A 26817-nucleotide genomic window follows, 5' to 3' on the forward strand; every position below is an offset into this window, starting at 1 on the left:
GTAGGGGCATCATAGTCAAGAAAAATGGGCTCCTAGGGCAGGCCGTCGGGGAGAGGACGTGGCCTAGGTTTAACCCTCCTTGGTTCCAGCTGAGGGTCCGGGCGCTGGAGACGGGGGTCCACCGAGTCTCAGGGAGGCTATCCCCATCCTGGCTAGGGTTCGGAATCTGGGCCTGGGCTCAGGGCTTGTGCTCCATCCCAGTGTCCCAGGGTGCAAAAGCCCCCTGTCCTGCAAGCCAGCCAATTGTCTGGGCGCTGGGGACGGGGGTCCACCGGATCACAGGGAGGCTCTCCCTGGCCTGGCTAGGGTTTGGAAGCTGGGCCCGGGCCTGGGGCTTGAACTCCATCCGGCGGGCGGGCCCTGGGGTGAGAGAGCCCCCTGTCCTGCAAAGCCAGCCGAGGGTCCAGGCGCTGGGGAAGGGGGTCCACCGGGTCACGTTGAGGCTCTCCCCGGCCTGGCTAGGGTTCGGAAGCTGGGCCCAGGCCAGAGGCTTGGGCTCCATCCCAGGGTGAGGGAACCCCAATCCTGCAAGCCAGCCGAGGGTCCGGGCACTGGGGATGGGGGTCCACTGGGGCCCGGGGAGGCTCTCCCCGGCCTGGCTAGGGTTTAGAAGCTGTACCCGGGCCTGGGGCTTGAACTCCGTCCGGCGAGCCCTGGGGTTTGGGAGCCCCCTATCCTGCAAGCCAGCCGTAGGTCCGGGCGTTCATCGGGACCCGGGGAGGCTCTCCTTGGCCTGGCTAGGGTTCGGAAGCTAGGAAAGGTCCCTGGGCTCGAGCTCCGTCCGGCGGTCCCTGGGCTTGTGCTCGGTCCCAGGGTCCCAGGGTGCGGGAGCCCCCTGTCCTGCAAGCCAACCATGGGTCCAGGCGCTGGGGAAAGGGGTCTACTGGGGCCCGTGGAGGCTCTTCCCTCCCTGGCTAGGGTACAGAAGCCGGGACAGGGCCCAGGGCTTGTGCTCCATCCCAGTGTCCCAGGGTGCGGGAGCCCCATGTCCTGCAAGCCAGCCGAGGGTCCAGCCACTGGGGAAGGGGGTCCAATGGAGCCAGGGGAGGCTTTCCCTGGCCTGGTTAGGGTTCGGAAGCTGGAACAGGGCCCTGGGCTCGAGCTCCGTCTGGCGGGCCCCGGGGTGCAGGAGCCCCCCGTCCTGCAAGCCAGCCGAGAGTCCAGGCGCTGAGGATGGTGGTCCACCGGGGCCTGGGGAAGTTCTCCCTGGCCTGGTTGCTTTCAGAAGCAGGTACCGGGCCGAGGAGCCGGGGTTGCTGGCCGTGGAGCGGAAAAGAGTTTTCTGCTCACCCCTACTGATTACAGTATTGTGGATTTTTGTTGTTTGGTCTTGTGTTAAGTCTGATAAAGATTACTTATTTTTCTAAACTGGTGTGGTGTCCATTTGTGCTGTTTTCGCTGTATTACTGTATGTGTTCACAAAGGCTTTACACACTGTCTCTGAGATAAACCTGTCTGCTCGTGCCAAGCTACCAAGGGGGTGAGCAGGGGTTATACAGGAGTGTACCCCCCTTTCCTTGACTAGAAGCAAGGGTCCCTATTTGGTCAAAGGTACCTACCTCTGCCAACTAGAGACCCCCAATTCGAAAACTCTCTAGAGTTCCAAAACCTACTGATTAATTAATAGGATATAGATCAAAACAGGGAACACTCGGTGAAGATGTATGTGTGCTAATTTTATGTAGGTTCTGGAATTGAATGCAGCCCAAAGGCGGATCATTCCAGTCTGACGGGTTCAGAATTAGGAGATTTAGATTAACATAATCCCTGCGTATCATAATTTAATTAGGAATCCTGAAAGATTTCTCCAGATTGTGTTGAGGAAACACTTGTTGTCTAGAAGGACCTTTTATATCAAATCACTGAAGGTTAAAATTGACCAGTGAGGCAAAATAGGACCGATTGAATCGAAAGAAGCATTGGAGTAGCTTTCTTCCATAGTATAGTACAAACTGATGGCTCCAACAGGAAGTGTGTGGATTTGAGGGGCTTGAATAGTAATATCTGGGTGGATTGGAATCCCCTAGTTAACAAACAGGAAATGCTACCTTTTTTGAACAAGGCACAGTCGTCTCCCACATTTTATTAAGCGGATTCCTATTGGTCTGGCATCAAGATTAGTAATGTTTAGAGCTCGATTAGTTACAGTCTTCAAGATAATTTGATGCTGACATTGTCCTTTGCTATGTTATCTGACACCAATGTTAGAAATTCTTCAAACTTCTGGTTCTCAATGTCATCAGCTAAACCAGAACTAGGAACAAAATGTAATGATACAGTCATAGTGAAGTGAAAGCATCTTTATTGAAGTTTAAAGAAATGTTTGAAAAATATACAGATTAAATCAACTCTAGATTACTAGGCTGGGTAAAAGGTGTGATTAGTCACAAATATAAATGTCTATCAACCTACATGATATAAAACGCTACAGAATGTAAGCATTGTTTTCTTTAAACCTAGAGTTCAATGCAACCCGTAACCATAAATGCTGAGTTTCCCAGTCATTGTATGTTTTATCCCGCTTTTCACAGGTCTCTGCTGACATCTGCAGAGCACCTTGCCATAGTTTGACAGGTGACCTAGTTTCAGAAGTTATGAAAGGCTCCCAGTGTGAGGTATGGTGATCCTAAAGTGTCTAAGGAGAGGGGATGTGACCTTGTGGCTAGCTTTCTGACATAGAAGCCTGGAAACATATGATCCTATTCCAGTTTTAGCAAAAAAAACATTGTGATTCTGTACAAATCAATTTATATCCCTGTTCCACCAATTGGAAATGTGTGTAACGTAAAAATGTTTATTGTAAAAATGTAAAACCCAATACCTTGAATCCCAGCTGGATCCCCGCTAGGTCTTTGTTTCAGTGTATGCAAATTAGGGTTATAATAAAATCATTGAAACCAGTATTTGTAAAGCGCAAACTACTCACCCTTATGGGTCCCAAGGTGCTGGGGTCCGTCGTGGAAATTAAATGAGCTATTGCCCTGAGTCACAAGGTGCTGGGCTGATCTGCTGCCGGAGCCAGGGATCGAACCGTGAGCTCTTTGCTCTGAAGTTAGCTACCCTGACTGCTGAACCACACCCCCCCAGGGAGGGCACATTTAGCAGAGTTACAAAAAACTCCATGACATTCCGCAGAATTCTGCCAATAGGTGTAAAATATGCAGCTTGCACTATAATTTACCACCGATAACGTGAGTAGCTCTATAAATCAGCACACACTGCACCGTGTGTCGCGCAAGAGCGCTCGGTTATTCATGGTGACGTTGCTGGTGCTCAGTAGAAAATCTACTTGAGTGGCATCAAATCTACTCCAATGGTAGCCCTCTGGCCACGACTGCTCGCAAGCGCCGGCAATCACCTACGTTAGAAAATTGTACTAGGAGATGCCAAATCTCACTCACTCTCACCAGCTCGCATATTCTGGAGCCTCAAAGGAGAAAAAGTCAGCCTGATAGCCATTGCCAGAATTTGAACAGAACTCTGTGCTGAAGAGTAACCCGAAGTGGCCACAATTCTGCCAATTCCACGGGTGGAACAGAATATTTCGCCCACCGCTAATGTAAATGCATTTCATATAATTTTCGTATGATATAATGGCTTGAGTGTATGTAAAGGTATCGCATGTAGTTATCCTATTATAGGAATGGCTGAGTGTATGTAAAGGTATCTCATGTAGTTATCCTATAGCATAATGCTTTGAGTGTATGTAAAGGTATCTCATGTAGTTATCCCTTGATATAATGGTGTGAGTGTTTGTAAAGGTATCTCATGTAGTTATCCCATGGAATAATGGTTTGAGTGTATGTGCAAGTATCTCATGTATTTATCCCATGATATAATGGATTGAGTGTATGAAAAGGTATCTCATGTAGTTATCCTATAGTATACTGGTTTGCGTGTATGTAAAGGTATCTCATGTAGTTATCCCATGATAAAATGCTGTGAGTGTATGTAATGGTATCTCATGTAGTTATCCTATGGTATAATGGTTCAAGTGTGTGTCAAGGTATCTCATATTGTTATACAAAAACAACAGTTGATGGACAGAATGCAGAACAATGTCATACATTCACCCCAGTACAGAGATCTGGGCCTAAATCCATCGTTTTTTTGCACTCCACACCACCCCAGTTAAGGCATGACCATATGCAAATCAGCCTTGACCCTGTGCCTCATGGGAACAGTCCAGCCCGAACTGCCAAGCCATGTCTTTCCTGGACCGGAATCAAGCATCCTGGGACCGGTTTCTGGCTATTAGCCGTCTTCAGCCAGGATAGATTGACTCCAGTGGTGTGGAGAGCATGGGACTCACGTCTGAGCATAACCATCCCACTCAGGGTGACAAATGCAAAAACAACAGTTGATGGACAGAATGCAGAACAATGTCATACATTCACCGCGGTACAGAGATCTGGGCCTAAATCCATCGTTTTTTTGCACTCCACACCACCCCAGTTCAGACATGACCATATGCAAATCAGCCTTGACCCTGTGCCTCATGGGAACAGTCCAGCCCAAACTGCCAAGCCATGTCTTTCCTGGACCGGAATCAAGCATCCTGGTACCGGTTTCTGGCTATTCGCCGTCTTCAGCCAGGATAGCTTGACTCCAGTGGTGTGGAGAGCATGGGACTCACGTCTGAGCATACCCATCACACTCAGGGTGACAAATGCAAAAACAACAGTTGATGGACAGAATGCAGAACAATGTCATACATTCACCCCAGTACAGAGATCTGGGCCTAAATCCATCGTTTTTTGCACTCCACACCACCCCAGTTCAGACATGACCATATGCAAATCAGCCTTGACCCTGAGCCCGAACTGCCAAGCCATTTCTTTCCTGGACCGGAATCAAGCATCTTAGGACCAGTTTCTGGCTATCAGCCGTCTTCAGCCAGGATAGCTTGACTCCAGTGGTTATTTAGGCCCAGATCTCTGTACTGGGGTGAATGTATGACAGTGTTCTGCATTCTGTCCATCAACTGTTGGTTTACATTTGTCACCCTGAGTGGGATGGGTATGCTCAGACGTGAGTCCCATGCTCTCAACACCACTGGAGTCAAGCTTGTATCTTTGCATCCTTGAAACTTGCTCTGCAAACTTTCGGTCAACAAAATGAGTGACGACGAAAGGGATAGAGCTGCAGCAGCAGCCCAACCACTTTTAGACGTTACAGGTCTCCAACAAGATGACCCGGATGCTATAATCATCCCGGTAAACGTAAGGAAAACAATCACTATAAAGCTTTTTACAAATGGCGTATCATCGAGAGGTGGTATGGCAATATTTGTCATAGAGGCACTTGAATATCGGCAAAGGTATTCTATTCATGGATTCTGTTTACTACACTAATCCAGTAACACATGAGTTCCACTACTACAAAGTAGAGGAACCTCCAGTAGAATACATTCCTTTCGAGGATATTGAAATTCCACTAACTTACCAAGAACATCAGCTCTGGTTTAATGGCGCCCTAAAACATCAAAATCACATTACCAGGCTCGGTCCACTAGGTAGATCAGGAGAAACATGGTCGGTACTCTCCAGCTATACACCACATCCTGACATTGAAAGAATGACAGGTCCAGAACTTTTAGCTCAGCTAAAACAGTGAATCAAAATCCATAGACAATTGGTTCAATATTTTATGCGGACTCTAACAGTCCAACCTGCTACAAGGATTCCAAAGCACATCCCTTATCATGGGAACACAAACAAAATTAAACCACAGACTATACAATCAGTCATTCGTAAATTACCCGCAAAACGGGAACAAATTCCATTCTGGTTAGCTCAAAAAATTACTCAAATTGAGACAGTATTTCCCGATAGTACACCTCATAAGAAACGCAGGATTCTAACAATCTGTTTACCAATGGGGATCGCACCACACCTGGAGGACTGTGACACTTTCGGTACAGTCTTTGCTGCGATCTACACAAAAACTCATGGTGTTCCGTCAATGGCGGTAATACCAGACATCCTGAAACAGATTCAAAATGAATACGGACCAGAACCTGCCTTGAATCTTGGTATGAAATTACTAAAAGATTTCAAACAGGTCTCGGCTATATTATTAGCTAATCTGCCAAAAACTAAAAGATATTACAGAGCAACCATATGAACTTGCAAGAATCATTGAAAAATCCTATGAAAAACTAGGTAGAGAAAGTTTGGGTGGAAAACCAGTAAAACTCCAACTAACAGAAAATCCTGAAAAGCTGTTTATTAAAAATAATCTCACTACTCCTAAAAAGAAGTGGGAAAGCACTAAACAAACACTTCCTAAAGATAAATGTTCTCAGTCCAGAGGAAGGTCTTCTCAACAGGAGCCCTCTGAAAAGAGGTATAACCTCAGTAATAGGGATAATTTGAGAAAACCTGATAGATATCGAGATACTGATACATGTTCCTCTCGTACCTTTCAGACTTCCTCACAGAAATCAGAAGAAGACGACGATCAGAACACAAGGAAGAACGCGTGAAGTCCAAAGACGATCAACACGTTCCAAAAAAAAAGAAACAGCAATTCACCAAGAAGAAGGTAGCAAGTGTAAAAATCAGACATGCCGAGGATCTTGAGGACACAACTCAAGAACGGTGAGTAGGGAGACAATGCTGGACAACGCAGCAGAGGTTACCATAGCTCGCAAGATCCTGAAGGATCAACTGGAGACAGTGGACTTAAATGAATGCATTCAAGTTGAAACTGCCGATACCAGGGTTAGTGTACCTCATAAGTTATATGAAATAACACTCCGGATGGAGGGGGACATAACAAGGAAAATAAAAAGACTCTTTTGGGAGAAGCTATCTAAGGGTTATGACATTCTTCTAGCTGAAGAAGACAGGCCACCAGAATTTGTCAGGGAGTGCCCACAAGGCGAAGAGATGATTATGCCAGCCTTCTCAAATAATGTTCTAATTCATAAAAAATACACATATGCCAGAAAATGGGCAGTAGCCCAGGCTCCAGCATTGTATAAAAATCATGTGGGATGAGATGAGGACTCTCCTCTCCATAAAATCCAATTAAAACTCAACCAACAATACAAAGGAAGCTAAAAAACAGGTCAGGGAGATCCTAAATCAACTTGAATACCAAGGGGTGATTGAAACATGCACCTCGTCCATGAACAATCCTTTGTTTCCTGTCTCCAAACCAGACAATACAAATCGTCTAGTTTTGGACTACAGACACTTAAACTCTTGTTGCATAACTTTTGCAGTACAAAATGCAGAGTGCAGCACTGATGAATAACATCGTGCATAAAAATATAAAACCACATTAGATATTTCTAACGGTTTCTCCTGTCAAAACATTGCACCAGGAAGCAGGTTCTTGACCGCTTTCTCAATAATGGGGACACAACGTCAATTTTGCCGTCTCCCCCAGGGATTCAAAAATAGTCCAGGGTTATTTTCAGCCAGAGTAACAGAGTTACTACAAACATATGATGATGAGGTTTTATCTTATGTTGATGACATCTATCTTAGAGACGATCACTTGGACAGGCACTTGAGCAGAGTGAACACCATTATACTTGGGTTCGCCTCTGAAGGGTAAAATTCAGTTTTAAGATATCATGAATTGCCCACCTCAACGTCCTATTCTTAGGATATGAACTTTCAAGTGAACTGAAGGCAAAAGCCCGACAGCCAACTTTTTAGAAAAGTGTGCGCTGCTCCAACCTCCAAAAACGCTGAAAAACTTACAGTCAATTCTAAGTTTCCTGAATTTCTGAAGAACTAAGGGGCATAATATTAACAAATAGCAATATTTATCGCTATCTAGGCTTAGCGGCAATTTTTTTATCGCCGTGCATCACTGGATTTTATCACTGAGATAATGTGCTATTAGCAACTTTTATCTCAAAAGCGATAAAATTCCAGGCGATAGCGGCAAAATCCGTGAATATCGCTGAGGATACAGCGATATTCACGCATTATCGGTAACAGGGTCTTAGCCATTATTTACTTTTTTTTTTTATTATTGCACAGAAAAGGAAATTTCCATTGACACAGCATCTGGCCTACAACCCCTCCGGGCCGGCCGCGTCACAGATATTAACATCCATTTCACAACATATAGTACACAGCCTGGAGGCCGACAACCCGGGGGTCCGGCGGCGTGAAGGGGATCTCGAGTTTTCCTTATCGTTTATAGTTCCAACCTGTAGGGAACGTCCAATATTCCTGGGCGTATTTTTTTAACTTTTCTCCCCCTAGAACAACCCTGTAACTCCCCTTATTGCCCTACCCACCCCTTGCCCGTACCTTGAGCCTCACAAAGGTTCCCTGCCTTAGTCCACAATACCTGTTTCTGTACTAGCCCGACCCACATCTAACCCCCTTTCTGAAGCTTCCTTTGACGCCGGAGGTAAGAGGGTCTCGAAGGAATCTCGAACCGTCTCCTAGGTGTTAGTGCAGCGTCCAGAAGTGCCCTCGTGTGGTGTATGGTCCTTCTAGTGAATCCCCTCCGGCGCACCTCCCACTCAGACCTCCCCCTTTTACCCTTACTTCACCCAACCCTGCCAGTTCACTTCAACCCGCACCCGTCACCCCACCTTTGCGCCAGGGTCCTGGGTTATATCGCGTATGGGTTCTGCCACCAACCCACGGGAAACGCTGTCTGGGGGACTCGCATCTTTGGGTTGCTGTCCCTGCAAATAGGTCTTGTATAATGTCTAGAAGTTTTTTGGGCGACTTTTTGGGGGTAGTAATTCACTGTACTTCTCCGACTGCGTGCTACAGTACAGCATGTCTCGAGCCCATCTGGCCTTAGTTGGCAGAGGGCCTCGCATCCAGCACTGTGCCACCACTCGCCTGGCCATTTGCATCCCCATATCTGTGAGTCTGCGTATCGCCCCCGGGAGTCCCCTTGAGTTGCCTATAAGTGCTAATCCCGGATCGATGTCCAAGTCGACCTCCAGTATCCTACTCATCTCAGCAAAGATTTCGCACCAGAACGTCTGTATACCCAGGCATCCCCATGACAGGTGCAAGAAGTCGGCGTTCTCCGCCTGGCAGCGCTCGCAGTGGGCCTCCGGTCGCAGCCCATATCTGTGAAGCCGTGCTGGGGTGTAATACACCCTTTGGAGGAATTTAAAATGTATGAGCCGATGTTTCCCATTTAGGGAAATAAGTTTCGTGCTTTCACAGCAGTAGCGCCACGTCGCGTCGTCTAGCGTGGCTCCTAGATCTCTCTGCCACTCCAGCCGCGCTTTCATAAGCTGGTGCCCCCATGGGATCTAGCTATAGTGTAGAGGTTGGTCAAGAGCTTTTTGGGTTCTTTGTGTGAGATCACGTATGATAATTCTGGGACATCCGGGGGTTCCGCCATATCCGGTCCCAGGAGTTCGGAGAGGGCACTTCGGGTTCTATGGAAGTGGAATCTCTGTAGTAACGAGGGTTCGACTCCATCTCCCCGAGTTTGATCCCAGGTTTTGGCGGTGCCGTCTTGGAACAGGTCACCCGCCTTGCTCAGCCCCAAATTTGTTAGTTCCTGTGTGACTGCTTTGTCCGCCATGGGCGGGAGCCAGTGCATCCACTCTATTGGCATCTCTGGCGAATACATCATTGCCCCGCCCTGTCGAAACAGGAGTGAGTGCCAAGCGTGATTGGTAGAGGATATGGAATCCAGTATGCCCGTCCGACGATCCTGCGGTTGGCAGACCGTCGCCGGGAGCGGTAGTGGATGGGCGAATAACCGTTCCATCCTGACATGTGGGATTTGCTTGTCGCCATGCACCCAGGTATGTAGATGAGACGCTTGGGCTGCCCTGTAGTATAATTCAAGATCTGGCGCCGCTAGACCCCCTAAGTTGTACGGGAGGGTGAGCGTTGTCTACTTGACTCTCTGCTGTTTCCCTGCCCATGCCAGTTTAGTTATCAGGCTAGTCAGGCGGTGAAAGAAGGCATTACAGAGCACAATTGTCAATGCGTTAAAAAGGAACAAAAATCTCGGCAGCACTACCATCTTCATTATGGCTATTCGGCCTAGCAGCGTGAGGGGTAGTTTGCACCAGATCTCGATATCGTCTTCTAGCTTACTAACCGCTCTCCCATAATTCTGACCGATGAGCAGATCCGGATCTGTTGTATCTGGATTCCCAAGTATCTAATCGGGTCTTCCGTCCACTGTATAGGGTACTCAGTCTCCACCCGTGTAGTCACTGGAGTGAGGGGCAGCACCACCGATTTTGCCCAATTAACTTTGAGCCCCGACAGTGCGCCAAATCGAACCACCTCTCTCAGGAGTGGGGGAAGCGAGATAGCGGGGTCATGGGCGTATAGCAACGTATCGTCCGCGTACATAGAGACAGCAATCTTGTACGTGGGGAACCGCACTCCCTCGTGGCCATAATACTCTCTTAACGCACAGGCGAGAGGCTCTGCAGCGAGCGCATACAGTAGACAGGATAAAGGGCATCCCTGACGGGTGCCTCTTCCTATGAATAGAGGGCGGGAGATAGCATTGCCCACACAAACCCTAGCCGAGGGGCCGTCATAGAGTGCGCCTATCATTTGGATGAAGGGTTCGCCAAGTCCCATCTGGCGCAATACCTGTAGAAGGAATGGCCCTTCGATGGAGTCGAAAGCTTTCTCCATGTCTAAAAAGAGCACAACCGCAGGTCTATCCTGCTTTACATGTTGAATGGTATCCAATACTGTTCTTATATTGTAGGTCAGGTTTCTGGATGGAATGAATCCCGCCTGTTCTGGGGCCACTAACTCAGGGGCCAGTAGTGCAAGTCTAGTCGCCAGCACCTTGGCGTATAGTTTGGTGTTGACGTTTAGCAGCGAAATAGGGCGGTATGAGCTACAGTCGTCGTGTGGCTTTCCCGGTTTCAGAATGGTAACTATCATTGCCTCTCTCATGGAGCATGGTGCCTTGCACACTTATGTCCTCCAGCAGAGTGTGGATGTGCGGCAGTAGCTGTTCCTGAAATGCCTTATAGAAGTCGACGGAGAGTCCGTCCATGCCTGGTGCACTGCTCGAATTCATAGAGGCGAGTGCGTCCCTGATTTCGTCCAGCTATATAGGGCACATCAGGAATTCCCTGTCGGAATTTGGGAGGAACGGGAGTTGTATATGCTCTAGATAGTCCATAATTTCCGCCGATATATTACCACTTTTGGAGGAATATAGCTCTGCATAATAGTCTCTAAAGACCACTGCAATTTCCGCCTCATCATACACTCTATCTCCGCCCGGAGTCCTTAGTTCTGAGAGTAGCGCCTTTCTCCTCCGGCCTTTAATGATGTTAGCTAAGACTGCGCCCGGCCTCTCTCCCTCTCCGTATGTGCGGGCCGTGGCGTACTTGCCTAAGTGTTGTACCTCCCTGTCCGCGGCCTCGTGGTATTCGACAAGTAGGCGCTTAATGTCGGCTTCTGTAGTGGCATCCGGGTCAGATCGGCTTTTAGCCTCTAGCTCCCTCAATCGTAGCTCAGTATCCGCTAAGGTGGCCCTAGTAGCCTTCAGGACACTGGAGTGCTTGGACATAGCTATGCCTCTAATATAAACTTTAAACGCTTCCCACACCGTTTGAAAGTCCTCCACCGAACCCACATTTTTCTCGAAGCACACATCGATCGCCTCCGCCAACTCACCGCGGAAGATCGGGTCTAACAAGGAATATGGAATATGGCGGGAAGCGCCACGTAAACGGTGCGTATCCCTTTACTGGGGTGTCTAAGGTTAACAGAATGGGGGAGTGGTCCGAAAGAGTGGGCGGGAGCACCCTGTACCGCCTGACCGAGCGGTTGGTAGTTGCTGTGACAAACCAGTAGTCTATTCTTGTGTGTATGTCGTGAAATGCGGAGTAGTGTGTGAAACCGCTCCTCCCCTCATTTCTGGTCCGCCACACGTCGATCATATCCAGCATTACTAGCTTAGCTGAAAGCGACTGCGCAGCTGCGGAGGGGCGACGGGGGGGGGGGTGCCGATGATCTGTCTATGTCAGTGTTTAGTGTCAAATTAAAATCCCCACCCCACAGTATGTGAGGATTGTCATGCCTGGCTATCTCATTGGCTAGGGAATCAAAGAAATCAGGAGAATCATAATTGGGGCCATAGGTGTTAACTACTAACAATTCCATCCCCCGTCCCTTACAGGACGCTATGACATACCGTCCCTCCGAGTCAACACCCAAGGTCCGTATCAGAAGTCCCGATTTAGGGTTTACCCAGGGGAGGACCCCCCGCGCGTGTGTGGTGAACCCTGCCGCCGCTATATGCCCCACCAAACATCTATTGTGAAGCATATTGCTCGTGAGTGGGAGGTGCGTTTCTTGTAAAAGAGCGATATCTATATTGTGGCGTCTGAGATAGCATAACACCTTTCCAAGTTTCCTGTGATCATTAAGCCCCCTCACATTCCATGTGAGGGCATGTATCGTTACGGGTCTCTCCTCAGCCCGCCCACCATTCACTTCAGCCATGAGGACGTTGCCCAGATTCTAGAGTCGTGGTCAGACGTGTAGGGCAGTCTAAAATACGGGCAATCCCTAGGTTGCAGCAAGCACTTTGTGGTCTTTGAGGCCAGGTACATCGAAACAAAACAGAACAACCGCAACTTTCCCTCTGTCTCATAGTGGCAACTGTGCCATCACCCCCCTCCACCCACAGCAGACCAACCCCAACACGGCCTAGCATGGCAAGAAAAACCCCCCTCCTCCCATCCCCCCCAAACTTGTTCCATAGGGCCCAGCCGGAACCCATTGTGCCATCAGCGCTAGGGCAGAGGTTACCAAAATTAGCGTAGGTAGCATTTGACTTTAAACAACAGCAGCCATCCAGCTCCACGCCCCATCACCCCTTAGTTGTCCTTCCACGGCAATCCATGTTTAAATCCCTAGCAGTGAAAAAAAACAATATCTGTCTTTGCAAAGGCTCAGAGCCCCACCCTCCCACCGCCCCGAAAATCCCTTGTCCAGAATTTCGAAGAGAAGCAGGGGGCAACCACTAAAGCACACAGTCCCATATAGCCCACAAGACTGAAAGGATAAGCCAAGGAGTCTACGGGATCAAGCGAGCAACAGTAATTTGGAACAATCTCACCATGTTTCAGAGTCTGCGTCCGCCTCAGAGGTGCTAACCGCTCTCAGCATCTGCACAGTCCGCCGCATCGAAGAGGGCCCCGGTCAGCGCAACTCACCAACCATCCCACAGCAACGTGACACTGATCAGAATCCTTCCGGACGAATCCATGGACGCCGAGTGGTCATTCTTGGTCTTCCAGGCCACTGGTAGGTTCCCGCTCTGCTGAACGCCCTCCAGGGCTGCTACGCTGCTCCTTTGCCCAGGTCTTCAGTGCCTTCTGAAGGTCCTTCGGGTCTGTGAAAATGTGGGAGTGACCACCTTGATTTATCCGCAGCTTCGCTGGGTACATCATCGCGTAGTCTAATCCGAGATCCCGCATCTGTTGTTTATACGGGGCAAAGTGTTTCCTTTCTTCCTGTACCTTCGCAGTGAAGTCCGGATACAGGGATATGTTAGATCCTTCGAACTGCAGCTGGCCCTTCTCCCTGGCTACTCTCAGTGCTGTGTCCCTGTCTCGATAGTTCAGGAGCTTAGCTATTATAGGTCTGGGAGAGGCTCCCGGGCGCGGTCTAGGCCCCAAAGAGCGGTGGGCTCATTCCACAAAGAACATGTTGGAGAATGCGCCTTCCCCCAGTAAAGTGGTAAACAGCTTCTCAACAAACAGCTCCATCTTGCCCGTTGGGGTCGTCTCCGGGACCCCCGTAATTCGAATGTTGGACCTCCTGGATCGGGCTTCCAAATCCTCCGACTTGTCCTGAATCACCTGTAGTAATTTTGCCATGTGTTTGCGGTCCTTATCAAGTTCCATCTGCCCCTCCTCCACTTCAGTGATCCGCCTTTCTGACATGTCGAGGTGCTCCGCGTGTTTATCGACCCTTTCCGACATCCTGTCCATCCGGTAGGTGAGGGCGTCAATCTTTGTCCCAAATCGAGGTCATGCTGTCCTGTAAGCCCTTTTCCATAGTAAATGTAAATATATTTGAGCTTATATAGCGCACAGCTACCCACAAAGGGTTTCCCGGCGCTTGCTTAGAGAACCCGTCCTGGTATTACCCTGTGAGATAACCCCGGCAGGTTATCCACAAGGTGAAAGCCAGGCGTCCCGCCGCAAGGGGCCATTGTGGAGATTAAGCAAGCTATTGCCCAGAGTCGCAGAGTGTGAACCCGTGAGTTGAGAAGGCACCGGAGCGAGAATTATCGAGTCCGTGGGATTTTTGAGCCCAAGACCCGCCGAGGTGGGGAATTGAACCCTGGTCCAGGGCCGATCTCAGCTTCCGGGTCTGCCGCCTCTAACCCCTGAGCCACACTTCTCCACCGGAGTAGATCGAGCTGTCCTGCGCAGCAGAAGACTGCCCTTTGTCCGGATCTCCCCAATCCGGGGCCTTAGTACGCCGCTGTTCGAATGGCAGTTTAGACTGCTTTGCATCCCCTTTCCCCATCCTGCAGCGCCGCTGTTCTGTCGGGCCTTTCCGCGCAGCGCAATCTCTGGGGGGAGTTAGTCTCGAAGTCAGTCGTGACACAACTTTCTTGTGGTCTCCCAGGTTGCCCCGCGTGTTCCACTGCGCACCTGCCACTTCCGTGCAGCAGGGGAGTTAGTCGCGAACTGACCGCCGCAGGAAAGGTACACCAGGGCAGTCTCGAATAGCACCTCTGGCAAGTCCTCAACAGGGTGACCCACTGAATTCAGTTGAACTGTTCCTCTATCTCGCCCTGTTGGACACTCAGCGCTGCACGGCCTATTGTCCCGTCAGGAGGGAGATTGGACCAAGCCTGCTTGGCGCCCTCTCAGAGGCCTCCCCACGACTCAGAGTTGTCTTCTCCTAAGTATGGCAGCAACCACGTGTGACCCCCAGGGCCTGGCGCTATCCGCAGCTTCGCCGCTGTTGGGTGTAGCGAGCCGTCGTCCTGCGGAGGAGGGGGTGGAAAGATGTACTGCGGCAGGTGGGGTCCATCTACCGGGAGGATGTTCAGGTTCCAGTCAGATGTAGGCCCCCGCCCCGTGTCATCAGCGCGCCGGGCTGGGTAGATCCGGCCCCCAAACCTAAACGCCGCACGCAGTCAACCGGGGTCGCAACGGCCCCGCAGCAATGTTGCGGCAGCCCCCGGGCCCGGCCTCCGTCTCAGCTGCCGCAGACTGGCAGTCTCAAATACCAAGCGGATCCCTCTCCTCCCCTCAAGCGTGCGTGGGCTTACTCTGCAATATAGGCAATGCTCCGCAACAGGTACCGTACCCCACTTCTCCCGGGTACTTCCTCTGATGTCTCCCGAAGTTCCGAGCCCCACAGCGGGAGCCAGGCAGCAGACCTCTGATGTCACCCGGGCCCGGGGTCCAACCCGTGCCGCACATCTCGCCACGCACTCCGGGGGCAGGCTCACTCAAGGTCGCAGCTCAGAGGCCTTCCGTCCCAGCTCTTTAGAGCGCCGATTTCTTCCTTCACCATTGTCGTTCGGCTCCCGCCGAAGGCCCCGGGGGAGTCGATTGTATTCAGGCGTGAGGCGCCGACCCCGCCAGACAGATAGCGCTGAGGAATAAAAGGATTTTTTCAGGATTATGCTGGTGATGTGGCAGAGCTACGCTTTCAGGCGTCCGCCATGGCTGCTGGAAAGCTCTGCCCCCCCCTAGCCATTATTTCCACCTCCCATTGGATATAATGGCTAAGAACTGGTCTGAGCAGGTGTTAGTTTTTGGAGATATTCGCGCTTAGTGCGAATATTTCCAAAGCTACGCCTGTGTTGGTAATAGGCGATAGCGAGGTTAGTGACTGCTTTCAGTCGCTAACAGGTTGGGAATGCCCACTTTGCATGTCATTAGCGATAGATATCGCTGACATGCAAAGCGGGACCCAAACCTCTCGCTATCGCCTACAAGCTGTCGCTAACAGCAGTTAGCGACAACTTGGTAATAGGGCGATAAAATTATTGCCGCTTAGCGGCCGAAAATGGCCGCTAAAGCGGCGATAATTCCCTATCACCACCCTTGATAATATGCCCCTTACATTCTAAATTACGCAGAAAGGCTGAAACCTCTCTACGAACTAATCAAAGCTGATTTCAAACCAACTAGTTGGACTCAAAAACACCCCGAAATCTTGCGTTCAGTGTAAACAGACATGTTAGCAACAACACATTTACAGACAAGTGTAAACATACGCAACCTTGTAATCCGAATCATCCCAGGGAGATGCGGATTCACATACCTGACTTTTTATGAAGTTGAAAAGGTACCAATAGCTCATAAATCACACTTGTACACACAAGCTGAAATGAAATTCACCTCAACAGAAAATTTATGACAGCGATTCAAACTGCAGTAGCAAACGAGAGAGCCCTCGCACAGGGAAAACGCATAATGGTCCTTACGCCTGTACCTGCCTTAGAGGCAGTGACAAAAGCGAGCTTTTCAAATGCAAAAGCTTTACATCCAAGATGGATACAATGGGTTAATTCTCTTGCTGCAACAGACGTTGAATAAGTTTTTGACCCTTACTTGCAAAACACAAGAATTTCTACAATACGAAAAGGAAAGTCCTCTGCCTATTAAGATTCTGCCCCTAGAACAGTATGAATGTATAATATATACAGACGGATCAGCACAGCCCGCGATTGGGGGTAAACAAGCTTATAGTGCTGCGTGCGCGATTGTTAGACCTGGCACCATTGGCGTGGGTCTCCCTTCCATTATTGTTACTGTGCCTCATGTGTTTTTGCTGGTGTTAGCTGCTCAGTGCACTGTGCCACTGCCAATCAGTGCCACAGTGCAAGTGCTCCCTATATGAAAATGTATATTTTGATTGATTTACATGATTGGCTTATTTGGTTTACTGTCAGACCCCAGTAAAGTGCACCAGGAGTGCCTAGGGCTTGTAAATCCTAATGCTGCAAGTGGGCCTGCAGCACTGATTGTGCCACCCACAGAAGTAGCCCTGTAAAACATGTCTAAGGTCTGCCATCGCAGAACCTGCATGCTGTCTGGTACTGGCATGCTGACTGGGCAAGTGCACCCACTTGCTAGTCCCTAAACCTTCCCTTAACTTCATATTAGTCACCCCTATGGTAGGCCCTAGGGCAGAGTGCATTGGAAGCATAAGTTAGGACAAGCCCTGATGTGTATGGTGTCAGGACCTGACCGTTGATGGGTCGCTGATCGGCATTGGCAATGACACAGAGACACAAAGCATTGCAAACTTCAGTTCCCGGCATGCCAGGGAAGAACGTCGTGTGCTTGATGCAAGGCACGCAATTCCAGGAAGTAAAGACGGCACCTGAGATGACGGCGGGGCCGATAATTCTTGCAGAAGTCGGAGGCTGCGGTTGGTATATTCCGAACTGCCGGTAAGCGTTGTAACTGTGTACTATGTTTAGACTCCTGGGAACCCCGTTTCGGATTGGGTTCTGATACTTTTGAAATACGAGGTGGATTTCGCCTCGAGCGAGTTACTTTACCCAAGGAGCTCTCTCGGCTGAGAGAGTAGCGGTTCCCCGTTGGGTGAAACAGGCATTCTGCTGTTTCGTTGCGGGGAACATCAAGGCACCAAACGAACTCCCAGTAGGTGGAGACCCATGCCGAACGTTCATTCAAGGATCATTTGGTGACCGAGTGAGTAGAATAAAGGAACGGTTGGGGCTCCAACCACACTCAATCTCCTATCTGTTGCCTGACATTTGAGAGCCTTCTAGAGAGGTCTAGATCACGAAGCATTACAGGAATATACACCTACATCTGGCAAAGTTAAGAGTCGATTAACCCAGGCCTGCTGTTTTACTTTCTTTATCTTCAACGCTGTACATCTTTGTATCCTAGCACAGGAGTGACAAACAAGGGGGAGATTCAGAGGGATTTATCTAACTACAAGACGTGAACACATGTATATATAGGTATGTTGTAAATACGCTGACAGGAATGGAATTGTACTAAGGTTATGAGAGTCCCAACACCTGCCGTATGTTCTTCTATTACAGTTGGTGAATCTCTGGTCTCACCTCATTCTGCACTCCTGATTTACAGCTTCAGTATTTTCCTTTATAGGTAGGGATGAGGATAGTACAGGGTTCAGCAGTGGAGTGTTGTTGTTGGTGTTATACTGTGTGTTTACTGGAGCGTATGTTCTAAGTGTTTGCTCTTGTCATTTCAGATCTCCTTCCCTGCTGTCCCCTTCCTTTCCTTCCCTCGCCTGACTATCCTAGCAGTCTGTGTATTTCCTCCAGACTCTTGGGGACATCGAGAGGGGGAAGCCATAGGTAATTCAGCAAAATCCCGGAGAAACGAGAAGGTGGAGCCTGACATATGCCATGTCCCAATAGTGAATTACAGCCATTTTCGTTGTTCACTATTGTAAAGCTACCTGTTCTCATAGGCCAGAATGGGCTGTTGGAATTGTTACATTCTACATTCCTAACAGACTCAGGGAACATGGTAGAAATTCGAGTTTGGTATGCCTGAACTCATAATAATCAAACACATCTTTTAGTAAAGTTTATTTGAATGTTCTGTGTTTGCAAATACCACTTTTAGAAAGTTGGTATTTGCTTGCCTAACCATTTCGGCCCGCCTCTGCTCTGATGTGTATCTGCTGTCTGGTTTCTGTGAGTGACAGGGCTGGGGAATTCAAGGAGACAGGCTGGGGCTGCCAGGTGGTGAATAGGAAGATTACACCAGGATGGGTGGTTGGAGTGCCCCTTGACTCTGAATAGGACTGTGCTCTGCCACCACAATGCTGGCTCCACCTCCTGTGGAGCGTCTGATGTCTCTGTCCTGCACACTGAAAAGACAAGCCAGAGTCACCACAACAAAGTGCTCGGGAACTGGACTGAACAAGGCAAAGGCCCCCTGGCCTGAAAGAACAAAAGAAATGCAGTATAAATATAGGAGCCCTGCTCCTAAGAAATCAGATCCTGATTAAACAAGAAGAACCTCAGCCGGACAAGAATGAACTGGGAAAGCTGCCAGGAGGAGTACTGTCACTGACCTGGGGGATTGGCCTGCAGTGGTTGCCTTGCTGTGAAATGAGAGGAAAATACTGAAGTGACTTTATTCAACTTGTGCATTTTTGAAAGATCTCCAAGGGCTTGTGTGTGAGCTTGCCCCCGGAACGGAGCCCCCGGACCATTGGACTACCTGGAGAAAAGCTGCTGAGAGCGCCACCTTCCTTGCAGCGCTGAAGGAGAAAGCTGTGTGCGCCTCGTGAAAACTCACCATGCACTCTGACAACCCTGAGCCCAGCTGCTTGGCCCGAGCAACGCGACTTCTGCCACCTTCGAGCCATAGCTTGCAATGAACGGACCTGCCTGGCCCAAGCAACGCGACTTCTGCCACCTTCGAGCCGTAGCTCGCAAGGAATGGACCTGCCTGGCCCGAGCAACGTAACTTCTGCCATCCTCGAGCCGTAGCTTGCACCGAACGGACCTGCCTAGCCCTAACAATGCGACTTCTGCCATCCTCGAGCCGTAGCTCACAACACAGCGCCCTGACTCCGCTTTTGGGCTTCGCTTCTCTCCTTCGCATCATCCTGATCGATGCGCCCCCTGCCGCTGTCATCAACAGGCTGTGGCATGTAGAGCAGCTGAGTATGTCTCGTACCTCTGAAGCGTACTGCCGCCTCACACCGCACTCCCGGATCAACAAAGCATTGTCCCCTTTCAGTAACGGGACCTTGAGCCCCACGAGCCTTGGCTCACAAAACAACAAGGAGGACACCGCCGCGTGAGACACCTGGCGCTGCACCGCACCGTCCGTGACGAATCCCCGAAGTAAAAGGTACTGTGCCCGCATCGTACGCTGTGTTCAACGTGCACCGGACTGAAGCATCCTCCGTGCGCACCAGACTCTGTTGGTTTCACCACCTGGCCGAGCTGAAGAGTACGCCGCGCACGGACTATTGAATAATGCATTTTTAAGAACTCCTTTGCCTAAATAGTATTGTGGCCTAATTTAAAACATTATATGGAACTTGTGCTAAGTCTTTTAACATATAAAGAATACTTATTTTGATACAAACCCTGGTGTGGTGTCACTGAGTTACTGTGAGTGATTACAAATTTCTTAACCAATAACGCTCTGAGATTAGCCTTGTCTTCTCACGCCACGCAACCTAGAGGGTGAGCAGGGGTTATTTTAAAGAGTAAGTCCCTTGCCCTAACTAGAGGAGAGGGTCCCTGCTTGTCACAAGTTCTTACCTGTGCCAACCAGAAACCCCCAAATCTAACAACGATTGTTAAAGGTCCCTGGTGCGATGGAAAATTTCGACCCTTGGTCACAAAAACTCAATCTCTCGGAGACTGTACAGCTCATTGAGCTGAACTATAGGCTTTCAAGATGGCGCTTGAAAATACTGATCGCGAATTCCTCACACTCATAGTATGCGATTCGTATTCCTGCGTTTAATCTTACAATGAATATTTGCAGAACTGGGTTCAAAACGGTTTCAAAGACGCAAAAGTAGATCGCAAATAATGCAAGCTGTCACTGCTTCAGTAAAAGACAGTGGTAAAACACTCCCAAAAGGCTTTCCACTCAAGTACTCATATATAACGGATGCAAATAATGTTCCTTTTGTTCGAATCCCTGCAGTGGGGGATAGAGTAATTCCAAAAATGGAGCATAGATTAGGACTAATTTTAGCAGCACATGAAGGGCGCGCCTCTGCACGCGCAGATGTTTCCTCCACAGTATCGTTATTAAAACAGAGATACTGGTGGCCACGCATGAGGAAACAAACTAGAAACTATGTACTAGAATGTGAAATCTGCCAACAAATGAAGGTTTCCACAGTGAAACATCCCGCGCAGACGGCCCTTCTAATTTCAGATAAACCATTAGCGTTTGTTTACCTGGACCACTGTGGTCCCCTAAAAAGGGATGGCAACTATAAATATATCATGGTCGCAGTGGATTCCTGTTCAAGATTCAATTGGATGTGGCCCCAGTGCTCGGCTGATGCCCGAACTGTTATAAAAGATTTGCGAGTCTTTATCGGCACATACGCAAATCGGCACGCTACATTCTGACCAGGCTCCTGAGTTTATCTCTCGAGCTTACAAAGAGGCCATGGCCAGCTTGAGCATTGCATTGCGGTTCTCAAGTCCATTACATCCTGAGGAAAATGCGGTAGTGGAACGAAAAAACAGGGACATACAGCCATCTATAACAGCTAGGGTATTAGGCTAGGGTGACGGGTGGGTCAAACATCTAATAAGTGTTCAACGTAGTCTTAACAATCTGCCAAGAAATTCTCTCGGTGGAATCACTCCATATGAAATCCTTTTTGGTACTAGAATGCTTGTCTAGGATCTTGATCGTCACACTTCAGTGGTGGAACAAAAACCTTTTGATATCAAAGACTGTTTGGCTGTTTTGCAGGACTTAAATGAAACAAGAAAAAGTCTGAGCAACACACTACAGAAGCCAACGACCACTGAAGAACAACCACCTGTCACAGCAAGGCCTGTCTGGATTCCAAAGGTTGGGGATCTAGTCAGAGAAAAGATCACAGACAAGAAGGAATTTGGGCCTTCTTACAGAAAACCATTACCTGTACTAGCAATCCACTGATCAAGAACAGTGTTACTGCTGCCCCTTGCAGGAAGAAAGGAGAACCGGTCCGTATCCATCAACCTGGTAAAACCACATCTTGTGGCCGATATTAAGTAGTAGGCCCAGTGGGCTCCAAAGATGTAGCAGACAACCAAATCTTACTACAATACAAGAGGTTCAAACTGAGAGACTCATCACTTTTGATAAACTTGCAGTAAGAAAAGAAGGACTGCGCAGTAATGCCATGGTCCTTATGCATCTTGAGACCCAAATAACAGTTTGTCAAGAATCACCTGTCTATAATGAGATAGCAACTGACTATACTAATATGACAAATGATAAAGCAGCTCCAGCAATTTAAAAAAATCCGGATGCAATTGCAACAATTGACAGAACTGCCTCTGGCTATTTCATCAACTTTGATACGTTTTCTGAGGAACCCAGTGAGCCTGAAAACAAAGCAAGCAAATAAAATTTCCAAAGAAAAAAAAACAGAACTCTTTCATCAACTTGAAAAAACATACCTGGTTTCACCATGGGTTGAATTTTGGATTGTATTAGGTGTACTTTTTCTCCTACTTTGGCTCATTCTTGTTTTAAGTGTGGGAACACTGATAGATGGAAAATATAGTCAAAAGGACACAGCAAGTAAGAACATCAACTTGCTCCTGAAGCCACACAAATCCTCTCATTGTGAACAAAGAGACCTGTTATTAGTAAACATCACAGCCGTTCCTATACCAGGTGGTATAGCATGGGACAGAACTGATTATGACATCTATGGTCCAGTTGAGCTGTTGAAGATTTTACACCAATTCAAGGTTTCCTTGAGTGACTTCATTTTACCCAGCACATTTTCTGATGATTGGGACTTTGCGACTGTCAATAATATTATGTCAGACTTAGAAATGTCTGCAAAATTCACAAAACATGAATACTTAGAAGGTTCATCAGATTATGAACAAACGTATTGTTTTCATCATTATCATAATCATTATTTGCACATATCTGCAAACCCTAGAAATGTTTTTTTCCTATAATCCATGGGAACATTGTCCAACGCCGCCGAAGGGTAGCTCAAAAACATTCTATGAAAAGTTTCCATCCTTCTCAGGTTTTAATGTCACAAATACAGAAACCTTTTACTTTAAAAATGTGAATAAGCCAGGAATGAAAAGTATGTTGACTAATACCAAGCAAATTTATTCTGCGGCCTTTTATGCTCAGCTGTCCACATTAGGTTTTAAGTTTTGGAGAGACAAGATTGAGACAAAAACTGTCTGGGGAACAAAAGACTGGCAGGTGCAGGGATTAGAACCCTTATTTAGAGGCTGCATCATCCCAGAACAAATAATGTTTTTAAATGACACGGTTCAACAAAGTTCTTGTCTTGGCATAGCTAAGATACAAGATTTAAACAAACTGTCCATAACTAAACCCACACCTGATAGTAATGGCACTACAGATGAGGAGGTAGACGTAAAACATATTTTACAACAAAACTAATCCTGATTGGAAAAAAATGGTTAATCATGCCCAAAGACACAAATAACTGTCAAGATAGATTCCTGAACAAAACAAAAGGGTTCACAGTGAATAGGCCAGATCCAAGATATGCCCAGAGACCACATCCAGGGATAATAACAACTTACAGTGTAGGAAAACTATGCCTTGAGTGGCTACAGAGATCCACACTTCCAGAAATAAAACAACACTTAACTTTACTTAAAGATGACGATCATTTGAGAGACTTCTTACTAGGATCTCGTAAGCCACGTCATAAACGTTTCATATACGCCGGTATATACGCTGCTTATAATGAAGCATGAAAGTCACGCAAATGGAAACTGCAGAAAGAATACGTGAAATTGATCGTATTCATTTAGAGAATGTTGTCTCTGTAGTGGACAATGGGTTAACGACTCTGTCCTCTAAAATGTATTCTTTGGACAGCATTGTATCGTCTGCCATAAATATAATAGAACTGGACTTGCTCATGTTACAACATGGACAGTCTCAATTGCGTTCTATAATGCTGCTAGGCTGGACGTTACAAAATCTCCGTTCAGGCTACATGCCATGGTGTCTAATCAACACCACATCATATTTTACTGGGTTTAACCTTACAGATAAACAAATCTCTTTGGCATAGCGGGGAGCAGACTATATGGTGCTGAGCTTAGAAAAACTGGAAGGATTACCATTAACTGTTTCTGAGAAACCAGTCGTGGAATGGATAATACATGGCACAATCACATTACCAGTGACCATTTTCCAGTTTCAGTATTTCTTGAAACACATATACCAGCAGACCTGGATGAGAGGTTGGGTAAAGAGTACATGGGATTTACATACACACACACATGGTGGAGTGGGGGAAAGGAGGTTTTTCTTAGTGGTAAAAATTGCAAAAATGCACTAAGTGGTACACTTTTGTGTCAGGGTATTAATTTACATGGAACCTGCGATGGTTCTTTGAAACAACCTTTCTTGCCACCTGCAGGGTTCCCCGGCAGCAGTGATAGATACAGTTTTTAGGCAGCTATCCAATGGTAGCTACATAATGTTGAATGATCACAGCTGTTGTGGAATGATGCCAGGAATAGCCTATCTCGTTAGTGTGTCAGCCAGGGTCACTTGTTGTATGCAAGCATTGTTTCCTAAAAGCAAGACAGAGGGGGAGTCGCTGCTATGGCCTTCACTGAACATCTCTTCTATACGAATTGATACTTTAAGCAAAATGAAAGCCATTCTTTTACAAAAAAATGTACCACTGACCTCGTCCAAAGAGACGTATGAACTACAAGTGGCAATATCTTCTGCAGAGATACATGCCCTTTTATCCACAAATTGACCTATACATTTCGCAGAAATGTTAGGTCGTATCTTAAACATGTCACCAGCGATACCCAGACTACCATGGAGAACACTCTTCTGGCCATGCAGTATCGTGACCGAATTACACAGATTCTTGGCTAGGCTCGTTTGAGAGATCTGAATACCACTTGGTTCCTTTCATTCAGACCAATCTGGCAAGGTTGCATCTTACCTGTTCTACGATGCCTGCTTTGCGGAGAAGAATGCGTGTTGGGCGTTTGTCTGACACTTCCATCAGCGCTGCCAACGGATGTTGACGCTTTGCTTAGTTCTGTATCGGCTCATGCATCATGTTGTCCCCAACGGCTACCTATCCTGATGACGGCATTCATTGAGGTCTCACCGGCAATTCCAGCTGAGGGTAAGATACCTGGACCAACAGGCACACAGGTACCATCTATTGTGAACATTGCTAATGCAGATGACGCTGACAGCGATGCTTCTCATCCGTGTACGATTGATCTACTTAATGAAGTAGTTCAACTTTCACCTCCTGTGGTAGATGATTTACTTGCAAGCTTAGAAGATTTAATGTTTTCTCCTAACAGCGAGAATAACTTTTGAAATTAGCACACCGTGAATTTGACCTTCGTTTTTCAAAACAAAACACAACTTCTAACTTGGCAACTCTATTTTTTCTACAAATCTGATTTGACTTTTTCCCAAAATTGAATTTTCTTTTGGGCACAAAGTAACCTGCTTAAAGTAGAACTATTCTTAGAGAACAACAATTCTTTGAATACTTCCTAGAGACAATATTTGACCTTGTCCTCAAAACAAAACAGTTTATATATTCTGCTATGGGATGGTCTCGACCTTTTATTCTGTAATTATGAGCAATTTCATAAAAGTAATTTTCATGATTCATTTAGTTAGCATTTACTCTATCATAATATATGCTTCAGATGAAATCATTGCTTTCAAATGCGTTCAGTTCAGATGCTCATTTTTCGTGTGCAAAGCATTTTATGTATTTTTGGGTGGGATTGTAAACACATGCATTAGATATGTTGTAAATGCTTAGAATTTAGTAATTTCAAACATAATAAAGTGAAGTGGGAGTTGTATAGCATTTTAGGACCCTAGTGTAGTTTTCCCGATTCATGCCCATATATAGGTATAAATCCCCTTGGGCCCGATTCACAGAATGAATTTAAGACTCAATCCTAAACTTACTTATATTTTGGTATTCACAGAATGCACTTACTACTTTTGGCATTCACAGAATGAACTTACGACTTTTGGTATTCACAGAAGTTAGGATTATGTCTTAAGTTTGTCTTAAGACAAACTTAAGACAGACTTAAGACAAACTTAAGACAAACTTAAGACAGACTTAAGACAGATTTAAGACAGACTTAAGACAAAATCCTAACTTATGTCTGTCTTAAGTTTGTCTTAAGTCTGTCTTAAGTTTGTCTTAAGACAAACTTAAGACAACATCCTAACTTCTGTGAATACCAAAAGTTGTACATTCATTCTGTGAATGCCAAAAGTAGTATATTCATTCTGTGAATGCCAAAAGTAGTAAGTGCATTCTGTGAATACCAAAATAGTAGTACGTTTAGGATTGAGTCTTAAGTTCATTCTGTGAATCAGGCCCCTTCTCCTTATATAGGCATAGAAATCAAAATCCTATTTAGACTTAACCCATGCAGTCTAAATACGGCATGGCTACTTCCACTAGTTCCGAAAATCCACAACCATTTCTTGGAACTTGCCTTCAGCAGTCAGGGATTTCCCCCTTGCTTGTATATTAATTTGTCCAAGAACTCATGGAGTTTTCAAAGAAAGGCAAGTCTTTGATGACGTTATTATGTCCAACCTTACGTCAAACACAGCACCTTTAAGGTATAAATATGCACACACTTGACCAAGCCAACACACAGTGGTTTGGAGCAGTTTGACTATCTACCTACCCGACATACCTCGCCGCAGCAAGTGCCGAAGGAAGCCGACCCTCCAGCAGAAGCACTGCGAGAGACTCTGTCTTTTCTCTTGCAAAGAAATCCAGCTCCAGTGTTTACAAGCTTCCCTTGCGGGCTTTCGAGTCCTGAGACAGAGAGATACCAGACCGCCTTCATTCTAAACCAAGGTACAGAGCTGATTAGACCGTAAGAGAAATATTGGATAGATTCTCAGCAAAGAATACTAAACCTATGCTACACCTCACTTCTTCCCGCCTACTAGACCTAGGTTAGGTACATCGGGGTAGGCGTATTTTGGAAGCACCAGTTGAGTACTTTTTTAGTCATTGTTATTTATGTATGTATTTTATGGCTTAGAAATCATACCATGCTTTTACAGTATTATTTTATAATACTCTTCTTGCTGTACGCATTATACTTTACAGCCAATATTAA

General features: G+C 47.1%; 1 protein-coding gene across 1 annotated transcript in view; it reads right to left on the reverse strand.

Moving 5' to 3' along the window:
• The window catches only part of LOC147663597 (collagen alpha-1(XII) chain-like), a gene marked incomplete at its 5' end in the record, with an annotated part of 119170 nt that overhangs the window by 76241 nt on the left and 16112 nt on the right, over positions 1-26817 (reverse strand). The window lies entirely within an intron of this gene.

This window comes from Lissotriton vulgaris, unplaced genomic scaffold (genome assembly GCF_964263255.1).
Source record: "Lissotriton vulgaris unplaced genomic scaffold, aLisVul1.2 SCAFFOLD_893, whole genome shotgun sequence".
Taxonomy (NCBI): domain Eukaryota; kingdom Metazoa; phylum Chordata; class Amphibia; order Caudata; family Salamandridae; genus Lissotriton; species Lissotriton vulgaris.